The sequence below is a fragment of the Anomaloglossus baeobatrachus genome, chromosome 6, assembly GCF_048569485.1.
Source record: "Anomaloglossus baeobatrachus isolate aAnoBae1 chromosome 6, aAnoBae1.hap1, whole genome shotgun sequence".
Taxonomy (NCBI): Eukaryota; Metazoa; Chordata; class Amphibia; order Anura; family Aromobatidae; genus Anomaloglossus; species Anomaloglossus baeobatrachus.
The window spans coordinates 383769860-383794035 of NC_134358.1; positions in this window are offsets into that span (position 1 = coordinate 383769860).

The following is a 24176-nucleotide window of genomic DNA, read 5'->3' on the forward strand; positions in this document are numbered from 1 at the left end:
GGCCCAGTGATGAGGTGGGAGATGCAGGGCTTGGTGGGCGCAGGGACGCGGGGGCAGCGCTGTGCCTTCCGGCACTGTGGTACTCACTCAGCCTGAGACAATGACACAGTTCTCGGTAAAACACACGGCTGGAAAGATGGTTCCCGCAGACGGCTGCACTTGCTTTCCCCAGTAGGTGACGGTGACGGTCCCTCTGTCCTGCACCTATGTTGATAATGGTTGCGATGGGTTCCCACCGGTAACCCGCTCCCCGGCTTGGATATGGGCCAGAGGAGCCCTACTTTGCCCGCAGGCGCTGGCCCTGAGAAACTGGTGCCCTGGCGGTGGCGGTGTCTCTCTGTAACGGTCGGACTGTTGCCTTCAATCGGGACTTGGTTGTTTGGAGACAGACGTCCCCTTCACTGACGGATTTGGCAAATTCACGGCGACTCCTAGCCTTGCCGGGGTCCGAGAGGCCCCTGCGCTGGTGCTGACTGTTCTTTGTATACTGCTCCAGACCGCCGGGCCACTACCCGTCCGCGGTCCTTCCAGCAACCTCCGAGCAGTCCCCCTCCAGACTATCACCGCCGTCTGCTGACCTTGCTGTCACTGTCCGGGCACACAGCCGGACCAACTTCAGGCTTTACTACTCTCACTTTTACTCCTTTTCTGTTACTTCAGCTTTTCTCTTTAGCTCCACTACTACTTCACTTCCCTAACTGGACTCTGTTCTCTTTCCTGTCCAAACTCTAACTCTGATCTGCCTGGTGTCTCCCGCCTCCAGGGCTGTGAACTCCTCGGTGAGCGGAGCCAACCGCCTGGCCCACACCCTGGTGTGAACATCAGTCCCTGGAGGAAGGCAACAAGGATTTTGGTAGCTTTGGTGTTCCTAACTGGGGTGTAGGGTGTGGTGGTGCAATGACCTGTGACCCCTGGCTTGCCCAGGGCGTCACAATAGCAATCACTGAATTACATGACTCTTCTGATTTCGGACTTATGTAAATTGGTCTCTCATTTGTTCTCTACATTTTTCTCTTAAAATATTGCAAAAACCTGAATTGGATAAATAGAGAGCGGTTTCCTTATAACTACCCTAAAGATAATTACCAATTATATCAACAGTAAATATTGCATAACTACTGGCTAATTTGCAAATAAAAGGTTTTCTCATAAAAAAATGTATGGGATATGAGAATTGGGAAGTAGAGGAAGATTGTCATAAGAAATCAGAAACATATATATATGGTATATATACTGTATATAGATAGGAAATGGGAAATAATAAGGACAGGAGTGTAAGACACAAACTCACTCTCAACCTCTTTTATAACCCTGAAAGGAAGTCTGGGTGGGCGGTGCCTTCTATAACCTTCATGATCATAATATCCAGGCAGAGGTGACCATTGTGATGAATCTGTGATGCCATAACATTCTAGAATGTGCTGAGCACAAGCCCTGCAGCCAATGATATTCATTAGAATTATGTATAATAAAGTCTATGGGGTTTTATAAATGTATGGAAATAATACGATGAGTAAATTATAACTAATAAATGAGTTTTTTTTATACATATACACTATATGGACATAAATATAGGGTTAGAGAATTTTATGACATCCCAGTCTAATTCCCTAGCCATTAAACAGGAGTTGGTCCATTTCTATAAGCACAGTCATGCTGAGAAAGATAAAAGGGCCTTCCCTATGTTACCACAAAGTTGGAGGCTTTCATTTGTCCATAATGTCTTCTATGCTGATTGATTAAGATTTCCCTTCACTAGAACTAAAATACCAAGGCCAGGCTCTGAAATACAACCCCATAGGAACACCTATCCTCCAAATTGTACAGCTGGCACACTGCAGCCAGGCCGATAACGTTCTCCTGGCAGTTACAAAAACCAGACTTGTCCATTAAATCCCAGATAGAGAAATATGATCCGCCACCCGACAGAACATGTTTCCCCTGTTCCAGATTTGGACCTGGTTCCCCCCTCCACATCTTAGTCAGATATATGTGCCTATGTCCACCATCCTGGGTCATTTCCAGATATGTATCTCCCCCATCCTGGGAACCTTCCTGATATATATCACCAGAACAAGATTACTACAGCGCAAAGATCAGTATTGCAAATGAAGCTATAACCATCAGGGGGGCACAGGCTCCACCATATCTTAACAGGCGGAGGTGGCTATGTTAGGTCTCCTGTAACCTGTGACCCTAGCTGCGATCCACAGGCTAGCAGAAATTAACTTCTGCTAGATCGAACACTAATCAGCACACAACTGGTCGATTCCCAAGCTGAATACCATGTGACCATTCACTGTAATAAGGCAGAGGGATTCACTTCGAACTCTCATCTGGCCTGTGGTGCAGTGATGCCCATCTTTTTAGATGTGCACAAAAGTGCAGTCATCAACAATTTTTTTAAACCCTTGAAAAGACAAACACCATTGAACAGAGGCCAAACAGAATCCAGATTATCTCTGCTGCTTCATTAGTGAATGAATCCATTGGGAGTTTCACACATTTCATAGATGTAAATGGAAACCCTGATGTATCTGCTCAGCATAGAGCACAGGATAAATGTGAACTGATCCAAAATCTTCTGTATAGAAATGAGCGAACTGGTCGCGGTTCGGCTGGAGCTCGGTTCGCCGAATCGAGGTCTGGTTCGCGTTCGGTTCGGCGAACTGGTTCGGCCAACCACTCAAACCCATAGGAAACAATGGGAGACAATCACAAACACATAAAAACACCTAGAAAACACCCTCAAAGTTGTCCAAAAGGTGACAAACAACTCACAACACAACACTAACACATGGGAAAGTGACAAGGACATATACTTATGCGAAAGCAAAAGAGCTGGACAAGGAAAAAGAGGAGGAGACACAGATATAGGCATGGCACGCCCTTCTAAAATGATGTAAAACACCGCAAGGTGACTCAAAGCGGAGTCTCCCTTTTTTCCACCGTAATAGGTAGCAAAGTCTTTGCTGATCCCAGATCTGTTCATCTTGGATCATTGTTAGAAACACTGCAAGCAAGGGTTACTCCAAGCGTAGTCTCCCTTTTTTCCAAAAATTGGACCACACAGACACCCCTTCAGTGGCAGCACTTGTGCCCCAGTTGTACACTTCACAGGTAGATTTGCATCAAGCACATTCACAAATACACCATCCTTAACCGTCCCCAGGATGACAGCGGGGTAGGTAGCAAAGTCTTTGCTGATCCCAGATCTGTTCATCTTGGATCACTTCTAATTTTGACAATACGAGGGTCATGTTGGAGGTAGTGCAGCAAGAAGGCGCTCATGTGTCTTGCGCAGCCATGTGGACCAAGTCCACGCTGTGTTTGTGGCATAGAGGTGCTAACCGTTCTTTCTTCCTCTGACATCTCCCCCCAACCTCTTTCAACTGAAATTTGACCAAAGTCTCCCTCATCCGCTGAGTCTTCCATGTCCATGGACAGTTCTTCCTCCATTTCTTCATGTTCTCCTGCACCTTCCTCAACATTTCGCCTGCTACCATGCGCCCTTGTTGATCCCTATCCCCCATGGTCCCATGCCTGCCGCCTTGGTGATGATGAACTTCTGGACCTTGGTGATGTTGTTGTCCCTTGTGCATATGAATCCTCCTGTAGTTCCTCCCCTTCCTGTTGTCCCACCCCCTGACTCCGAATAGTGTTTAGCGTGTGCCCCAGCATGTAAATGACTGGAATTGTCATGCTGATAATGGCATTGTCAGCGCTAAACATATTCGTCGCCATGTCGAAACTGTGCAGAAGGGTGCATAGGTCCTTGATCTGAAACCACTCCATCAGGGTAATCTGCCCCACCTCTGCATCTCGTTGGCCCAGGCTATACGTCATAACGTATTGCACCAGGGCTCGGTAGTGCTGCCACAGTCGCTGTAACATGTGGAGAGTCGAATTCCAGCATGTCGGTGTAACTGGGGCAGGGGGCGCCTCAGGGGGTGTAGTCGAGTCCCCTCGTCTTGTGGGCCGCAGGCTGAACCCCGGCCCGGCTGTCACTTGCAAAGCAGGTGTGTTGTTGGGGCAGAGTGTGGATGCATGGGGCCCATTCATGACAGCGTTCTTTCTGTGCTCTCCAGCTCCTTCTTCACTTTCAGGAAAGAGACAATTGCAAGCAGCGGGTAAACCAAACACCGTTTTATTAAACAAAGCTTCTATCTTTTTGTTTGCAGCAGGCTTACTTTAGTACGTTACAAGTCCTTTCCTACAAAAACGGTTTCCTTTTTCTCTACGGGCACTTTCCTTTGCCTGCAGGGGCCAATTGTTATCCCCCTAGCAGTGGTACTCCTATCCCGATTTTAGTCCAGCCCTTTCCCAGGGATTTGTATTGAACTAGGGGACGGCTCCAGTACTCAATACCGGCTCCGGATTAGCTCCAACTTCTCTGCTCCACTGCCACAGCACCCACTCCTGCACTCTGCCCCGGCACTTCTCCTCAGCTTACTCCTGTTACATTCCCAGCACACTGCCCTGCATTCAGAGCCCAACCCCCCTTCTCTTCCCTCCTAGGCTGCCCTGCCCCTTCCTTCCCTGTCACTGTTACCAGGGGAATCATTCACTACACTGGCACCTAGGGGGGGAGAACCGTACATAACACACAACATTGTACAATGTGCCACCATACTCCTGTGGCGTCTTCAGGGGGGGAAAAACGTCTTCTCCACACTAGGGGTCTATCCACCCCTTACATTCCTCCCCTCTTTAACCTCAGCCTCCTGGCGAGGTTCCGCACCTGCAAGACAACGCATATGGAAAACACACACACGTTTCTTCAGCAGTATTCTTTTTCTTTCTTATCAATAAAAAAAAAAACATTTTAAAACTAACGTATCAAAGCACACCAGATTGGCACACAAGTCCGGTGCCCGGAGTCCCTCCAGGGGAGCTCCCGGTCTTGGCTGATCTTCTGCCCGGAGGCTATCCTCAAGTGCTCCCGGTCTTAGATGAGCCACGACCAACAGAAACAAAAGGGTTCTTTACTTAACAGTCGCAGGAGAAGTCCATGCATAGTCCCTGCATTCTTCTATTCCCGGGTTCAGTTCTTTTAACGTAGCTTTAACCATAAACACTCACCGGCTTCCAACAGTACCGGCTTTCGACAACAAACAGATCTTTTTCTTCCGGATGATTAACCCTCACGCTGGGTGGTATGCACGCAGCCATTCAGCCCGCTGGGCCCTCACATGGTCGGAGAGGGACTGTCCAGGTAAGCGGGGTAGCCTACGAAACGGCTCATAACCCGGTGGTTCCGGTACTTCCTTCTCCGGTTCAGGCCCTTCAGCCTCCTGCGGGGGTGAGGGGGTAGCTGGACGGGACCGCAGTGGGCTGCCGACAACAACTACCGGGTGCGACACCATACTCTGATGTATCACCAGTAATGCCGATGCTTCTCTTGGCTTGTCTCCAGCCGTAGGTTCGGCGGCCTCTTTTGGCGCGACCGTCGGGGTACTCTTCAGCCCACAGGCTTCAGCGAGCGCTTGCTTATGCTGAGCGCGCCACGCTCTGTTCTCCATTCTGCTTGGTCCAGGTATTGGAGTTTGCTTCTTCTTCCACTGCCGGGGTTGCAATCGCGCCGGGGAAGGTGGAGGCGTTTCTTCTTTTCCCGCTTCTGCCCATACTCCGCCCCCGGCCTCACCCACCAGGTCGGCACAGCGTTTGCGACGCCTCTTCTTTCTTGCGGCGCCGCCCACGTCTCTAGACCTCTGCAGTATCTCGGGGTAAGCACCTCCCCTCTTTGGGCGGTGCACTCCGGGCTTCTTCCTTACAGGCCAGCCCAGCGCTTTTCGATCGGCGCCCATTTTTCGCGCCTTCACTAAATCCATGAGGACGGCCGCCATCTTGCCGCCATCTTGTGGCCTGTTCAGTACATCAGGCACCACTTGGTCTCTGCTCGGGGTTTCTCTTCTGCGGGCTTGATCCTGCCGACTACGCCAAAATGTAACGGGGGCGGGGGCGCCTCAGGGGGTGTAGTCGAGTCCCCTCGCCTTGTGGGCCGCAGGCTGAACCCCGGCCCGGCCGTCACTTGCAAAGCAGGTGTGTTGTTGGGGCAGAGTGTGGATGCATGGGGCCCATTCATGACAGCGTTCTTTCTGTGCTCTCCAGCTCCTTCTTCACTTTCAGGAAAGAGACAATTGCAGGCAGCGGGTAAACCAAACACCGTTTTATTAAACAAAGCTTCCATCTTTTTGTTTGCAGCAGGCTTACTTTAGTACGTTACAAGTTACAAGTCTTTTTCTACAAAAACGGTTTCCTTTTTCTCTACGGGCACGTTCCTTTGCCTGCAGGGGCCAATTGTTATCCCCCTAGCAGTGGCACTCCTATCCCGATTTTAGTCCAGCCCTTTCCCAGGGATTTGTATTGAACTAGGGGACGGCTCCAGTACTCACTACTGACTCCGGATTAGCTCCAACTTCTCCGCTCCACTGCCACAGCACCCACTCCTGCACTCTGCCCCGGCATTTCTCCTCAGCTTACTCCTGTTACATTCCCAGCACACTGCCCTGCATTCAGAGCCCAACCCCCCTTCTCTTCCCTCCTAGGCTGCCCTGCCCCTTCCTTCCCTGTCACTGTTACCAGGGGAACCACTCACTACACTGGCACCTAGGGGGGGAGAACCGTACATAACACACAACATTGTACAATGTGCCACCATACTCCTGTGGCGTCTTCAGGGGGGGAAAACGTCTTCTCCACACTAGGGGTCCGTCCACCCCTTACATCGGCACATCGCATTTCAGGCGATGAACCGGCAGGCCGAAAAAATTCTGGAGCGATGCAAGTCGCTCAGCTGCGGCGGTTGAACGGCGGAAGTGAGCAGACAGTTTTCGTGCCCTGTGCAGAAGGCCATCTAGGCCGGGATAGTGTGTTAAAAATTGCTGGACAACAAGGTTTAACACGTGAGCCATACAAGGGACGTGTGTTACCTTGCCCAGGCGAAGGGCCGCAGCCAGGTTTGCAGCATTGTCGCACACGGCCTTACCAGGCTGGAGGTTGAGTGGAGACAACCATTTAGCAAACTCAGTCTACAGAGCTGCCCACAACTCAGCCGCTGTGTGACTCTTAGTTTCAAGACATTTCAAGATAAAGACCACCTGATGCCGTTCGCTCTGCTGCCAGCATAGTAATGAGGGGTGCGTGATTCCTTCTGTGCAGTTACAACGCTGGTGGCCTGACCAGGCAGGCTTGGGGCGGAGGTGGAGAAGCAGTGGAGGAACTTGGACAGACAGAGGATTGACGCCCAAGTCGTGGGGACGGCAAGACTTGTGCAGCAGCCCCTTCACCATCTATCACCATAGTTACCCAGTGCCCAGTCAGCGACATGTAACATCCCTGTCCATGCTTACTGGTCCAAGTATCGGTGGTGAAATGCACCCGTTCACACACAGAGTTTCTCAAGGTAGCGGTGATGTTGTGTGCGACATACTGGTGTAGCGCAGGCACACCTTTCTTAGAGAAGTAGTGGCGACTGGGCATCTGGTACTGAGGCACAGCGACGGACATAAGGTCTCTAAAATCCTGTGTATCCACAAGGTGGAAAGGCAGCATTTCGGTAGCCAAGAGCTTACAGAGGGATAAAGTCAACCTCTTAGCTTTGTCATGGGTCGCAGGAAATGGCCTTTTATTTGTTCACATCTGAGGGTCAGAGATCTGGCTGCTGTGTGTAGATGGTGGTGAGTAGGGTGTCCCTGAAAAAATGCAGGTTTGTGTGGAAAGTGCAGGCGTAGACATGATGTTGCCTTCATCCAACGTTGATGCTATCGATGTCTGAGAGAGCTGTACACACGCACTTGTTTCCCCTTCCAAACCAACTGACGACCTACCAAGCAAACTGCCTGTTGCAGTTACAGTGGTGGAAGTTGTGCGTGGAAAACCAGGTGTGACAGCTGTCCCCACAGTCCTAGAAGATGAAGAGCGCACGGATGCACTGGAAAGGGCAGGCGGTGGATGGTCCACTCCGCTAGGCCGCATTGCAGCACGGTGAGCTTCCCACTGGGACATATGGTATTTATTCATGTGATGATTCATGGAAGAAGTTGTCAAACTGCTGAGGTTTTTGCCTCTACTAACAGATTCCCGACAAATTTTAGAGATCACATGATTTGGGCGATCCTTTTCAAGGTCAAAAAAGGACCAGGCTAGGCAAGGCTTAAGGCCCTGTCACACACAGAGATAAATCTGCGGCAGATCTATGGTTGCAGTGAAATTGTGGACAATCAGTGCCAGGTTTGTGGCTGTGTACAAATGGAACAATATGTCCATGATTTCATTGCAACCACAGATCTGCCAAAGATTTATCTCTGTGTGTGACAGGGCCTTTAGAGGGCATGCGACCTGCTGAGCCACCCCGACTAGTGCTCAGAGGCAGAGTGGTGGCTGAGGATGCAGTTGTAGACGTGCTACCAGTACTCCTCCTCTGTCCAGGAAGGCACAAGGTAACTTCGTCGTCAGTTGCATCCTACTCCTCCGCCTCTTTTGACCTCCTAGAGTGCCTGACTGTGGGTTGACAGTAGGTGGGATCTAGAACTTCCTCAACAAGCGTTGTGTTTGCACTCCCCTCACCCTCAGACTGAGCCTCTTCCTGCCCTGAACGAATATTTAAGTTGTCATCCCAATCTGGTATCTGCGTCTCATCGTCATCAGTATGTTCCTCATTGTCTATTACAACAGGTGTTTCAGTTTGTGAATAAGGGTCAACATTATGCTCAAAAACGTGGTCATCACGTCCTGAATCTGAGTCACAAAGGTTCTGGGCATCACTGCAGACCATTTCCTGGTCTGTACTCACTGTAGCTTGGGAGCAGACCTCGATTCCCATGCTATAGTGTGACTGAACAGCTCTGCAGACTCAGCCATCTCTGTTCCACCATACTGTACAGGGCGGATGGAGACTTGAGAGCTGGGAAAAAGCAAGTGGGATTGGGATGACAACTCAGAGGACTGGTGTTTTTTGGATGCGGTAGTTGAGGTGGCGGAGAGGGCACTTGTTGGACCACTTGAGAGCCATTCAAGCATTTTCTTTTTTTGGCCATCATCTACCTTTGTTCCAGTTGTTCGTGTCCGTAAAAAAGGGAGCACATCGGATTGTCCACGGAAAGTAGTAGACATCTTACTTTTGCTGGAAGATGGCCTATCTTCAGCAGATGTTAATGGAGCTTTGCCACCTTCCCCATGGACAAACCCTTCTTTTCCTTTTCCAACACGCCTGATCCCCTTTCCACCAGCATCTGTCATTTTGCCACGCATTTTGATTGCGACAAGATTGTGCACTTAAAATGTGGTAGTAAAAATTGAGAGATGGTGTAGATTGCAGTAGTGGTCTACCTTTATTGACAGCAGAATAAACAACAATAACTGTCGCTGACAATGCAACTATGGTCCTTAAACCGGCAGCACAGTTTGCTATTCTAATAGCTTAGTAAAAATGAGTTTGAGTGTGCAATGCAGAGGTGCTGCAAATATCTTTGCACCAGTGGGACACTAATGAAGTCCAACAGCCACTTTTAGGGTGCCACTAAGTTTCCTCAGTGTTTGCTATTATAATGGCTTAGTAAGAATGAGCTTGAGTGTGCAATGCAGAGGTGCTACAAATATCTTTGCACCAGTGGGACACTAATGAAGTCCAACAGCCACTTTTAGGATGCCACTAAGTTTCCTCAGTGTTTGCTATTATAATGGCTTAGTAACAATGAGCTTGAGTGTGCAATGCAGAGGTGCTGCAAATAGCTTTGCACCAGTGGGACACTAATGAAGTCCAACAGCCACTTTTAGGATGACACTAACTGGCAGCACTTTGCAATTAAAATGGATTTGCTAAAAAGGGCAGGAAGGTACAGTGGCCGGGTTGTGGGTCAGTGTAGAGGAAAGGAAGCCTCATTTTCTATCCCTCTTAATGGTGAAATGCAGCAAGGAAGTCCCTGAGCTTAGCTACATAGACGCTGTTATCTGTAGCTGTTAAAAACTGTTTCCACGGCCCTGACTGTCACCTATGGCTCTGAGCCTGCTGTAATTTGCCCTTACAAGGGCTGAAAGAAACTTCTATCCCTATTCTGTATAGCTCTGTGTCTAGAGCGTACACAACAGGATCGGCGACAGGAGCTGCGCCAGCGGTGACTGACACCCAGACGCTGAAGGCAGATAATGGCGTCTAGACAGGCAGATACCCGTTTTTATAATGCAGGGACATGTGACATGGACAGCCTATGACACATGCCCTTGCTTGTCTGGCAAAAAGTCCACTTAGCTGTGTGTGTGTCTGGGATTGGCTGACATGCTGGCCCGCCCCACTACACGCGCGCTTAGGGAAGGAAGAAAAGAAAAAAAAATGGCGATCCCATTATCCCAGCAGCAGTGATCTGAACACGCAGTCCCTGCACACTATACGCTGAAATTTCATAACAGTGTGAGTCACAGAGTGACTTGCACTATTACAGCGAAAAGCCAGCTACTAATTAGCTTGGCTTTTTGCTACTAGAACCGTTCTCGAACCTAACTCGAGCTCTCGAGCTTTTAGCAAAAAGCTCGAGTTCTAGTTCTATCTAGAACACCCCCCAAAATCACTCAAACCGTGAACTGGAGAACTACAAACCACGAACCACGCTCAACTCTAGTTCTGTACCTAAATCACCACCAAATAGCATTCAACTCAACCTACAAAGACACAAGTCCCCACTCAGGTCTGTCAAATATTAATGGAAATATTAGGGGCTTCCATGTTACTAGTAACACAAAGGCTCTGGAATACGCTATTGCTCCCTCCCTCACAAAAGAAATCAAGCAAAATCTGTGCTGCCAAATTTAAAAGCTCCCTTCCTTCCTAGCCCCACAATGTGCCTAAACCACAATTAGCATCTGTACTGCCCCGCCGGCTCGGCCGGCTGCCGAGCCGCTCGGATCCGTGCTCGTACGGTGGGTGGCTCAAGCGCCTCATGGACCCGGGGGTTAAGCCGCTCTGCAAGGAGGGGATTGGCGCTACACACAGGGACTTCAGTGGGGAGTTCCACGGCCAAGGCCGCAGTGGTTTGTAAGGGATATAAGTTCGTGACGCCACCCACGGGTTGCGGTGAATAGATGGACACCACCGCTGCCATTGACTAGGCCTCCCGGGGATGGTGTTGCGCAGCTTGGTGTTGACCCCTCCGTGGGTAGGGGAGTGATGGTCCCTGGTGCCCGAGGGAGGTGCTGAGGCGTGGGGATGAGTGCGTGCTGGGTGCTGGTGTGGTGCACGGGCGGAAGGCACTGGTGTACTCTCTATAATACAACACACTGGAGTCTCTGGTAAACCAAACGGGGTGATCAACGGTGCCCGCAGCTGGCTGCAGCTTCTCCCTTAACAGGTTGGTGGTTTCCGCCTTTCTCCTGCACCTCTTTATGCAAATATTTTGACTCCTTTGCGTAAGCAACGGTAGTCTGCTCCCCGGCTTGCTAGGTGTCGGGAGAGCCCTTTTTGCCCGCAGACGCTGGCCCCTTGGGTCTCTATGCCTTGGCGGTGACTTAACCCTAATGGTTGGGCTGTTGTCTTCAGTCGGGTCTTGTGTGGGAAAGGTCCTTAAGTCCAGTCCTCAATCAGTTGATTTGACTCAGTCCTGTGGATTCTGGACTTTGTACTGGGTCTGAGTACCCCTCCTGGTGCTCCGGTTTCCAATCGGTTCCCCGGTTCGGTACCAGCGGGCCACTGCCCGACCCCGGTCCCTATGGTTCCACTGGCTGTGATCCCAGCTCCTGCAGGCGGCCACCACCGTCTGCCTCCTTGCCAGAGGTGACTGGGCTCCAACTCAGCCACCTGAGTAGACTATTGGCAGGCCTGGTCACAGGTCTGCCCTTGAACTTGACTTCTCTAGAACTACTTTCTAGAACTGCTACTACTACTGCTTTTTCCCGCCTCCAGGACTATGAACTCCTTGGTGGGCAGAGCCAACCACTTGGATCCACCCCCCTGGTGTGGACATCAAACTTGGAGGGTGGTGACAAGGTTTTGACGTTTGGCTGCTGTCACCTTTTTAGGGAGGGGGTGTGTGTATGGGACTACCTGGGACAACCTGACTAGTCCAGGGCGTCACACATCCACATGTTTGACATTGCTTTAGTAATAAGATCCCACTTAATTTACTGGGTGCAGATTTCCAGAAGCAAGGGCTGTGTACAATGTATAGGGCACGACAAAGACATATTTGCAATTTTTAATTCTGCAACATTTTTGATACTATCAATGTTTTTCAGAGACTAAATCATGATTATACTCATAGAGTAGGTTTCTGAGGGGTGTAATTTCTAATATTTGGTACTTTGAGTTGATTTGGAGTCCCCAAGAAAATCTGTGCTCCAAAAAATCAAATGTCCCTCTCTCAATCCCAAGCCCTGTGGTGCATCCAAAAAGTACTATACAGTCGCATGTGGGGTGTTGCCACATTCATAATAATTTGTGTAACACATTTTGGAGCCTTTATTACCTATTGCTCTTGTGAAAATTGGAAATATGGGGTTAAAACAAACTTTTAGTGGTAAAAATGTAATTATTTATTCTTCACTGCCCAATTGTATATAATTTTGTGACACACCTGTAATGTTAATATGCTCACTGCACCCATGAATTAATTAATTGAGGGGTGCAGTTTTTAAAATGAGGTCACTTCTGGAGGGCTACTGCTGATTGGCACCTCAGGGGCTCTACAAATGTGATATGTCACCTACAAAGCATTCCAACTAAATCTGAACTCAGGTATGGCACTCCTTCAATTCTTCACTTTGCACTGTGCCCCAAAAGTAGTTTTCAACAACTTATGGAGGATTCGTGTACTCAGGAGAAACAGCACAGCAAATTGTATTGTGCATTAACTTGTGTTACCTATGTGAAAATGAAAGATTTGAGGGTAAAGAAACATTTTTGTAGTAAAAACTGTATTCTTATTTTCGTGGCTCAACATTTAAAATTTTATGAAGTACATGGGGGTTCAAGGTGCTCACCAAACATCTATATAAATTCCTTGAGGGGTCTAGTGTCCAAAATGGGGCCACTTGTGAGGGAACTCTTTTGTTTAGGTACATTGGATGTTCTCCAAACAGGAGATGGGGTCTGCTATCTATACCAGACAATTTTGCGCTCTAAAATTCAAATAGCACTCCCTCCTTTCTGAGCTCTGCCGTTCTCCAAAACAATACACCGTGTGCAGAATTATTAGGCAAGTTGTATTTTGGAGGATTTTTTTTTATTATTGATCAACAACTATGTTCTCAATCAACCCAAAAAGACTCATAAATATCAAAGCTTAATATTTTTGGAAGTTGGAGCGTTTTTTTTTTAGATTTGGCTATCTTAGGGGGATATCTGTTTGTGCAGATAACTATTACTATGCAGAATTATTAGGCAACTTAATAAAAGACAAATATATTCCCATCTCATTTGTTTATTTTTACAAGGCAAACCGATATAACTGCAGAAAATTTAGAAATTAATATTTCTGACATGCAAAAACAAAACCCCAAAAAATTAGTGACCAATATAGCCACCTTTCTTTATGATGACACTCAACAGCCAACAACCAAACATAGATTCCGGCAGTTGCTTGATCTGTTTACGATCAACATTGTGTGCAGCAGCCACCACAGCCTCCCAGACGCTGTTCCAAGAGGTGTACTGTTTTCCCTACCTGTAGATCTCACATTTTATGAGGGACTACAGGTTCTCGATGGGGTTCAGATCAGATGAACAAGGGGGCCATGTCATTATTTTTTCTTCTTTAGACCTTTACTAGCCAGCCACGCTGTGGAGTAGTTGGATTCATGTGATGGATTATTGTCCTGCATGAAAATCATGTTTTTCTTGAACAATACCGATATCTTCCTGTACCACTGCTTGAAGAAGTTGTCTTCCAGAAACTGGCAGTAGGTCTGGGAGTTGAGCTTCACTCCATCCTCAACCCAAAAAAGTCCCACAAGTTCATTTTTGATGATACCAGCCCATACCAGTACCCCACTTCCACCTTGCTGACGTCTGAGTTGGAGTGGAGCTCTCTGCCCTTTACTGGTCCAGCCTCTGGCCTATCTATCTGGCCCATCAAGAGTCACTCTCATTTCATCAGTCCATAAAACCTTTGAAAAATCATTCTTAAGATATTTCTTGGCCCAGTCTTGACATTTTATCTTTTTCTTGTTCAAAGGTGGTCGTTTTTCAGCCTTCCTTACGTTGGCCATGTCCCTGAGTATGGCACATCTTATGCTTTTTGATACTCCAGTAGCATTGCAGCTCTGAAATATGGCAAAACTGGTGGCAAATGGCATCTTGGCAGCTTCACGCTTGATTTTCCTCAATTCATGGACAGTTATTTTCCCCAAACGCTTCTTGCGACCCTGTTGGCTATTTGCCATGAAACATTTGATTGTTTGGTGATCACGCTTCAAAAGTTTGGCAAGACTGCTGCATCCCTCTGCAAGACATCTCACAATTTTGGACTTTTCAGAACCCGTCAAATCTCTCTTCTGACCCATTTTGCCAAAGGAAAGGAAGTTACCTAATAATTAAGCACACCTTATATAGGGTGTTGATGTCATTACAGCACACCCCTCCTCATTACAGAGATGCACATCACCCAAATTGGTAGTTGGCTCTCAAGCCTATACAGCTTAGAGTAGGACAACATGTATAAAAAGTATCATGTGATCAAAATACTCATTTGCCTAACAATTCTACACACAGTGTAGATTTCCATCACATATAGGCCATTGGCCTAATCAGGAGTAATTGCATAGCACATTTTACAGAGAATTTTCTTATGTTACCCTATTTGAAAATGCACAATTAGGGGTTAAATTAAGAGTTTTGTGGGAAAAAGTAAAATGTTTCCTTCCACAAGGCTAATAACCTTATTGGAGATATTTTCAGTCTTCTTTGAGGGGTGCCTTTTTAGAATGATGTCACTTTTGGGTATTTTCTGTCACAAAGGCCACTCAAAATCACTTCAAATATGATGTAATCATTAAAAAAATGGTTTTGTAAATTTTGTTGTAAAAATTAGAAATTACTGATAAAATTTGACCCCTTCTAACTTCCTAACCCAAAAAAATGAAGTTTCACAAATTGTGCTGATATAAAGTAGACATGTGGAAAATGTAATTTACTATTTTGTGTGACATAAGCCAGAAAAAAAATAAAAGTTTGAAAATTGCCAAATTTCACATTTCTGATATTTTCACAAATAAAAGCAAAATATATTGCCATAAATTTACCACTATTATGATGTACCATATGTCACAAAAAATATTCTCAGAATCACTGGGATCTGTTGAAGCAGTTCAGAGTTATTACATGATAAACTGACACTTGTGAGAATTGGAAAAAATGGCCTGGTCATGAAGGTGAAAACAGGCTGAATGGTAAAGAGTAGTGATGAGCGAGTACTAAAAAGCTCGGGTGCTCGAAGCTCGGGCCGAGCCTCCCAAGATACTCGTGTACTCGGCCCGAGCAACGAGCCCAATGTTATCCTATGGGAGACCAGAGTATTTTTGTGAAATGACCCCCCGGCAGCATGGAGAAACCCTAAAAATGTCACAAAAGTCTCAGAAGAGTGCTCAAATGACATGGCAACAGCATGGGGAAGACCCCTTGAAGCATTTATCACTGAAAAGTCACAGCTGTGAACAATTTTGTCCGCGTTTTACGCCATTTTTACGGACTCACCAGAAAACCTTCCAAAATGACCCCAAAATGATTTTTCATGGCGGAAATGTTAAGGGCACATACCCAATAGTGAGATAGAGCTGGTGTATGTTACTTTTTGAGATTAACACATGAAAGATTTTACGTGAAAACATTGTGTGGCACTACGATGTCCCTGAGAAGAGACGTACATGAAGGCCTCTTGAGTCTAATGTGCCCATTTTGAGGAAGTGAGTCTTTGTAGTATTTTCCTTTGCCAGGGCAGTCCAAAATTGTGAGGTTCACCAATGCCCCTGCATACAGACGTGCATGAGGGCCTGTAAACCTGAAGTGCCCATTGGAAGGAAGTGGGTCTATTGTAGTATAGCCCTTTGGCAGGGCAGCCAAAAATTGGGAGGCTCCACGTTGTCCCTGGATAGAGACGTGCATGAGGGCCTGTAAACCTGAAGTGCCCATTGGAAGGAAGTGGGCCTATTGTAGTATAGCCCTTAGGCAGGGCAGCCAAAAATTGGGAGGCTCCACGTTGTCCCTGGATAGAGACGTGCATGAGGGCCTGTAAACCTGAAGTTCCCATTGTAAGGAAGTGGGTCTATTGTAGTATAGCCCTTAGGCAGGGCAGCCAAAAATTGGGAGGCTCCACGTTGTCCCTGGATAGAGACGTGCATGAGGGCCTGTAAACCTGAAGTGCCCATTGTCAGGAAGTGGGTGTATTATAGTATAGCCCTTAGGCAGGGCAGCCGAAAATTGGGAGGCTCCACATTGTCCCTGGATAGAGACGTGCATGATGGCCTGTAAACCTGAAGTGCCCATTGTAAGGAAGTGGGTCTATTGTAGTATAGCCCTTAGGCAGGGCAGCCAAAAATTGGGAGGCTCCACGTTGTCCCTGGATAGAGACGTGCATGAGGGCCTGTAAACCTGAAGTGCCCATTGTCAGGAAGTGGGTGTATTATAGTATAGCCCTTAGGCAGGGCAGCCAAAAATTGGGAGGCTCCACATTGTCCCTGGATAGAGACGTGCATGATGGCCTGTAAACCTGAAGTGCCCATTGTAAGGAAGTGGGTCTATTGTAGTATAGCCCTTAGGCAGGGCAGCCAAAAATTGGGAGGCTCCACGTTGTCCCTGGATAGAGACGTGCATGAGGGCCTGTAAACCTGAAGTGCCCATTGGAAGGAAGTGGGTCTATTGTAGTATAGCCCTTAGGCAGGGCAGCCAAAAATTGGGAGGCTCCACGTTGTCCCTGGGTAGAGACGTGCATGAGGGCCTCAAAACATTAAGTGTCCATTGTCAGGAAGTGGGTGTATTATAGTATAGCCCTTAGGCAGGGCAGCCAAAAATTGGGAGGCTCCACGTTGTCTCTGGGTAGAGACGTGCATGAGGGCCTCAAAACATTAAGTGTCCATTGTCAGGAAGTGGGTGTATTATAGTATAGCCCTTAGGCAGGGCAGCCAAAAATTGGGAGGCTCCACGTTGTCCCTGGGTAGAGACGTGCATGAGGGCCTCAAAACATTAAGTGTCCATTGTCAGGAAGTGGGTGTATTATAGTATAGCCCTTAGGCAGGGCAGCCAAAAATTGGGAGGCTCCATGTTGTCCCTGGGTAGAGACGTGCATGAGGGCCTCAAAACATTAAGTGTCCATTGTCAGGAAGTGGGTGTATTATAGTATAGCCCTTAGGCAGGGCAGCCAAAAATTGTGAGGCTCCACGTTGTCCCTGCGTAGAGACGTGCATGAGGGCCTCAAAACATTAAGTGTCCATTGTCAGGAAGTGGGTGTATTATAGTATAGCCCTTAGGCAGGGCAGCCAAAAATTGGGAGGCTCCACGTTGTCCCTGGGTAGAGACGTGCATGAGGGCCTCAAAACATTAAGTCTCCATTGTCAGGAAGTGGGTGTGTGTCGCCCTGGGCAAGCCAGGGGACACAGGTCACAACACCACCACACCCCACACTCCAGGTAGGCACACCTGCTAACCAGAAATCCTTGTTGCCTTCCTCCAGGAGTCTGTGATGCACACCAGGGGGTGGGCCAGGCGGTTGGCTCCGCCCACCAAGGAGCTCACAACACTGGAGGCAGGAAGTAACCAGGCAGATAGCCCCGGGCAGGGGAAGAGTGAAGTCTAGCTGAGGGCTAGAGTAAACAGAGAAGTGAAAGTGGTGAAAGTAGAGACGTGCAAAGGAGAGAAGCAAGCAAAGTGACAGAAGGAAAGACAGCCTGAGAGCCCAGCTTTGTGTAGGGCCAGAACAGCAAGGTCAGCGACGGCGGTGACTGATTGGAGGGGGACCGTTTGGAAGTTCCTGGAAGGACCCCGTTGGCTGTGTGCCCGGTGGTCTGGAGCAGTGTTCCGAAGGACAGTCAGCACCAGGGCAGGGGCCTCTCGGACCCCGGCAAGGCTAGGAGTCGCCAGATTTGCCAAATCCGTCAGTGACGGGGACGCAGATCCCCCAACAACCAAGAACCGATTGACGGCAACAGCCCGACCATTACCGGGGAGACACCGCCACCGCCAGGGCACCAGTTTCCCCAGGGCCAGCGCCTGCGGGCAAAGTGTAGAGCTCCTCCGGCCCAGATTGCAGTCGGGGAGCGGGTAACCGGAGGGAATCCACCGCTACCATCAGACAACATAGGTGCAAGGAAGAGAAACGTCACCGTCACCTACCGGGAGTGCAGGTGCAGCCGTCTGTGGGACCATCCTACCAGCCGTTGGTTTACCGTACAGACTGTGTCCGTGTGTCAGGCTGAGTGAGTACCATAGTGCCGCAAGGCACAGCGCTGCCCCCGCGTCCCTGCGCCCTCCAGGCCCTACACTTCACATCTCATCACAGGGCCCCGGGATCACCAACCCCTACCCACGGAGCGGCAACACAACACCTGGCTGCTCCGCATCACCATCCCCGGGACCCCCACACTGAGCAGCGGTGGTGCAATCACCACAACCGTGGGTGGCGTCACGAACTATAACAATCCCCACATCAAACACCCCCCTTTCACTCACGGGCGAGGAGTGTCGCTCGAGACACCCCGGGATCCGGCCCACGGCTCGAGCCACCAGGAGCAACTGCCGGACCCGAGCAGAAGGGGTGAGCGCGGTGTGCTGACACCCTCCTCCCCACCCGCGACAGGTGTATTATAGTATAGCCCTTAGGCAGGGCAGCCAAAAATTGGGAGGCTCCACGTTGTCCCTGGGTAGAGACGTGCATGAGGGCCTCAAAACATTAAGTGTCCATTGTCAGGAAGTGGGTGTATTATAGTATAGCCCTTAGGCAGGGCAGCCAAAAATTGGGAGGCTCCACGTTGTCCCTGGGTAGAGACGTGCATGAGGGCCTCAAAACATTAAGTGTCCATTGTCAGGAAGTGGGTGTATTATAGTATAGCCCTTAGGCAGGGCAGCCAAAAATTGGGAGGCTCCACGTTGTCCCTGGGTAGAGACGTGCATGAGGGCCTCAAAACATTAAGTGTCCATTGTCAGGAAGTGGGTGTATTATAGTATAGCCCTTAGGCAGGGCAGCCAAAAATTGGGAGGCTCCACGTTGTCCCTGGGTAGAGACGTGCATGAGGGCCTCAAAACATTAAGTGTCCATTGTCAGGAAGTGGGTGTATTATAGTATAGCCCTTAGGCAGGGCAGCCAAAAATTGGGAGGCTCCACGTTGTCCCTGGGTAGAGACGTGCATGAGGGCCTCAAAACATTGTTCCCATTGCAAAGGAGCGGGTCTCCTGTCGTTGTAATGTCCATTCTGCAAAGAATGGGCGAAAAAATTTACCACTGGGGGTGTACCTGAAACAAAGGCCTAAGTATTGCAATTTGTAACGGTCATCATGGTGGCGCATGAGGAGAAGGAGGAGCAGTCCAGTGATTATCCAAAGTCCAGAAGTGTGTACCCATGGGTGAGTGGAGGTACATGGCAAACTTTAAATTCCGCTCTCATTTGCTGGTGGTGTGGTGAAGTCTGGCCCAATCCAACCCTTGTTCATCTTGATCAGAGTCAGCCTGTCAGCATTTTCAGTTGACAGGCGGGTGCGTTTATCTGCAATGATTCCACCTGCGGCACTAAAAACACGCTCTGACAAAACGCTAGCGGCAGGGCAGGCCAGGACTTCCAAGGCGTAGAGAGCCAATTCATGCCACGTGTCCAGCTTGGATACCCAATAATTGTAAGGCACAGAGGAATGTCGGAGTACAGTTGTTCGATCTGCAAGGTACTCCTTCAGCATCTGGGCAAACTTAGGATTTCTTGTGGCACTACCCCGCACCTCAGGGGCTGTGGTACGTGAGGGGCTGAGAAAACTGTCCCACATCCTAAAGACTGTTCCCCTACCTCTGGCGGATTGGACTTGTGCCTCTCTCGGCTGTACGCCTCGGTTGTCCACTGATTCCTGACCTATGCCGCTAGCGTTTTGTGAGGGGAATGCTTTGCCTACTTCCGTGACTATGGCCTTCCGGAACTGCTGCATTTTGGTTGACCTCTCCTCCACGGGAATAAGAGACAAAAAGTTCTCCTTGTAGCGTGGGTCTAACAGTGTTACCAACCAGTAATGATTGTCGGCCAAGATGTTCTTAACGCGAGGGTCACGAGACAGGCAGCTTACCATAAATTCAGCCATGTGCGCCAGACTCTTAACAGACAGGACTTCAGTAGCCTGACCAACAAGATGACTGAACATGCTGTCCTCCTCCTCCTCCTCCTCCTCCTCCTCCTCATCTACCCTGTCCTCTGGCCAGCCACGCTGAACCGAGGATATGACTGGTGTGCATGTCATATCCTCAATTTGGCCGGAGAGTTGCTCCATGTCTTCATCCTCCTCCTCATCATAGTCCTCCACTGCACGTTGTGATGAGACGAGGCTGGGCTGTGTGTTATCACCCACACCCACTACTGTTTCTTGCTCCAACTCATCGCGCTCCGCCTGCAATGCATCATGTTTGTTTTTCAGCAGAGACCGTTTTAGAAGGCAGAGTAGCGGTATGGTGACGCTAATAATGGCGTCATCACCACTCACCATCTTGGTGGAGTCCTCAAAGTTTTGGAGGATGGTACATAGGTCTGACATCCATCTCCACTCCTCAGGTGTTATGTGTGGAGTTTGACCCATTTCCCGACGGCTTAGGTGATGCAGGTATTCAACAACTGCCCTCTTCTGCTCACATATCCTGACCAACATGTGCAGAGTTGAATTCCAACGCGTGGGGACATCACACACCAGTCTGTGAGCCGGAAGATGCAAACTGCGCTGAAAGCCGGCAAGGCCGGCTGAAGCAGTAGGTGACTTTCGAAAATGTGCAGACAGGCGGCGAACTTTTACCAGCAGATCAGACAGCTCTGGGTATGACTTTAGAAACCGCTGAACCACGAGGTTGAGCACATGGGCCACGCATGGAACATGTGTCAGCTGGCCTCGCCTCAAAGCCGCCACCAGGTTCCGGCCATTGTCACACACGACCTTTCCTGGCTTTAGGTTCAGAGGTGTGAGCCAGTGATCTGCCTGCTGTTTCAGAGCTGTCCACAGCTCTTCTGCATTGTGGGGTTTGTCACCTATGCAGATTAGCTTCAGCACAGCCTGTTGCCGCTTCGCCGAGGCAGTGCTGCAGTGCTTCCAGCTTGTGACTGGTGTGGAGGGTACAGTGGATGAGGATGCGCAGGAGGAGGAGGAGGCTGAAGAGCATGACATTCCGGAGCTGTAGAGTGTGGGTGAAACACTGACTGAGGTAGGGCCTGCAAACCTTGGTGTGGGAAGGACGTGTTCCATCCCTCGCTCAGACTGGGTCCCAGCTTCCACAATATTAACCCAGTGTGCCGTCAACGAGATGTAGCGGCCTTGCCCACAAGCACTTGTCCACGTGTCTGTGGTTAGGTGGACCTTGGGTGAAACAGCGTTGTTCAGGGCACGTGTGATGTTTTGTGACACGTGGTTATGCAACGCGGGGACGGCACACCGGGAGAAATAGTGGCGGCTGGGGACCGAGTAACGTGGGACAGCTGCCGCCATCAGGCCACGGAATGCTTCTGTCTCCACCAGCCTAAAAGGCAACATTTCCAGCGCAAGCAGTCGCGAAATGTTAGCATTTAGAACTGTGGCATGTGGGGTGTTGGCAGTGTATTTGCGCCTGCGTTCAAAGGTTTGCTGAATGGATAACTGAACGCTGCGCTGGGACAAGGACGTGCTTGATGATGGTGTTCTTTCTGCGTAGGCAACTGCAGGTGCAGGAGTGGAGGAGGCTTGTTCGCAGGCAGCATGGACAGGGGATTGGCTCGCATGCACAACCAGCGAAGACGTAGCAGTGACATCAGCAAGCACTGCTCCTCGACTCTGTTGTACTTCCCACAAAGTCGGGTGCTTGGCTGACATGTGCCTGATCATGCTGGTGGTGGTCAGGCTGCTAGTTTTGGTACCCCTGCTGATGCTGGCACGGCAGGTGTTGCAAATGGCCTTTTTTGAATCATCTGGATCCAACTTAAAAAACTGCCAGACTCGGGAAGACCTAACATTTGTACAGGCACCTTGTGTCGTCGTGTTGTTCCGGGGAACGGTTGCCTGACTTCTGCCTGGGGCCACCACCCTGCTTCTTACTGCCTGTTGTGATGCTACGCCTCCCTCCCCCTGTGCACTGCTGTCCTCGCTCTGCATATCCTCCTGCCAGGTTGGGTCAGTTACTGGATCATCCACCACGTCGTCTTCCTCTTCCGCACCCTGCTCCTCCTCCTGACTTCCTGACAATTGTGTCTCATCATCGTCCACCACTTGTTGAGACACGTTGCCAACTTCGTGAGAACGTGGCTGCTCAAATATTTGGCCATCTGTACAGACGATCTCCTCATGACCCACTTCAATATGAGCTGGCGAGAGGCCAGAATGTGTGAATGGAAACGTGAACAGCTCTTCCGAGTGTCCAAGTGTGGGATCATTAATGTCCGAGGAGGACGTGTACTCAGCCTGGTGGTAGGAAGGAGGATCAGGTTCAGAAATGTGCGGTGCAGTATCACGGCTACTGACACTTGACCGTGTGGAAGACAGAGTGTTTGTGGTGGTGCCAATCTGACTGGAAGCATTATCTGCTATCCAACTAACAACCTGTTGACACTGGTCTTGGTTCAAGAGCGGTGTACTGCTGCGGTCCCCAAGAATTTGGGACAGGACGTGCGAGCGACTAGATGTGGCCCTTTGTTGTGGCGAAATTAGAGCTTGCCCATGACCTCGGCCTCTGCCTGCACCACCATCACGTCCACTTCCTTGTTCCTTGCCAATGCCCTTGCGCATTTTGCAATGCTGTGCTGACGTGTATATTCACTACTTGTGCGTTATATCAAAGTTTGTGGAAATTGCACACAAGTGCACCTGTACGCTGCCACCGACAGGCACACACGTGCGGTTTTAAAAACCAAGCACGGACGCAATAAGAACCTAACAGGTTTTTTTGGGGAGCGACAATTACAGACAAGTCAGACACTATCTGGACTGTTTTAGACTGTGTACACCAGCCCCAGATATGATGAAGGCTGGTATACGGTCACCACTAGGAATGGCTATATATACCCTGCCTGCCTGCCTGCCTGTATACTGGTACAATAGTCCTGACAAGGACTCTTCTGGTCACTAGCCTGTATTCAGACCTGGCTATACCCTGCCTGTATATAGCAACAATAGTCCTGAGAAGGACTCTGCTACTGTACTCCGACCTGGCTATACCCTGCCTGCCTGTATACAACTAGAATAGTCCTGAGAAGGACTTTTGGTCACACTGTTTGCAGCCCTGCAACTGAAAAAGCTATAAAGGGCCGCAAAGCTTTCCCTGAATCAGCGACACTCTCCCTGCACTCACTGTCTGGATAGCTGTGAGCAGAGCACAGCGCGCCGGCCGGTATAAAGGCTCGGTCACGCTGTGCAGGCCGGCCAATCACTGCAATTCCACAACTAACAGGGCTGTGGCATTGCAGTGGTCTGCCAGCCAATCCCTGCATGAGGGCTGGCTCTCAAAAGAGCGCCAACATGCAGGGATGAAGACCACGAGTACAGCACGAGTATCGCGAGATTACTCGGTCCCCACCGAGCAGCCCGAGTACAGCGATACTCGTGCGAGTACCGAGTAGTTACAAGCATGCTCGCTCATCACTAGTAAAGAGGTTAAATATAACTTATGTAGTCATGGGTGGACACAGACTGTAAAAGTCCGGATTAGCACGGTTTCAAAAGTATCTGGGTGCCGGACCCAGGCCCAGTGTTCTCAGGGAACTCCAACTAATGATCTGGGTCCGACACTCGGTACAAAAAAATAAAGAAAAAAATAATAAGGCAAGTGGTACTATACTTACCGACCTTCCAGCGTGGCTTTAACTACTCTCGTGGCTGCTCATGGCCTTCACTTCTAAAGCTGCGCATTAGGCTCATGCCTATGCACTGATTTCCCCGACCATCGGCTTCTGTGATTGGTTGCAGTCAGATGCACCCCCACGCTGCGTGACAGCCTGTCTGACACTTCCAATCACAGACCCGGTCTATATCATACAGTAAAAATAAATACATTTTAAAA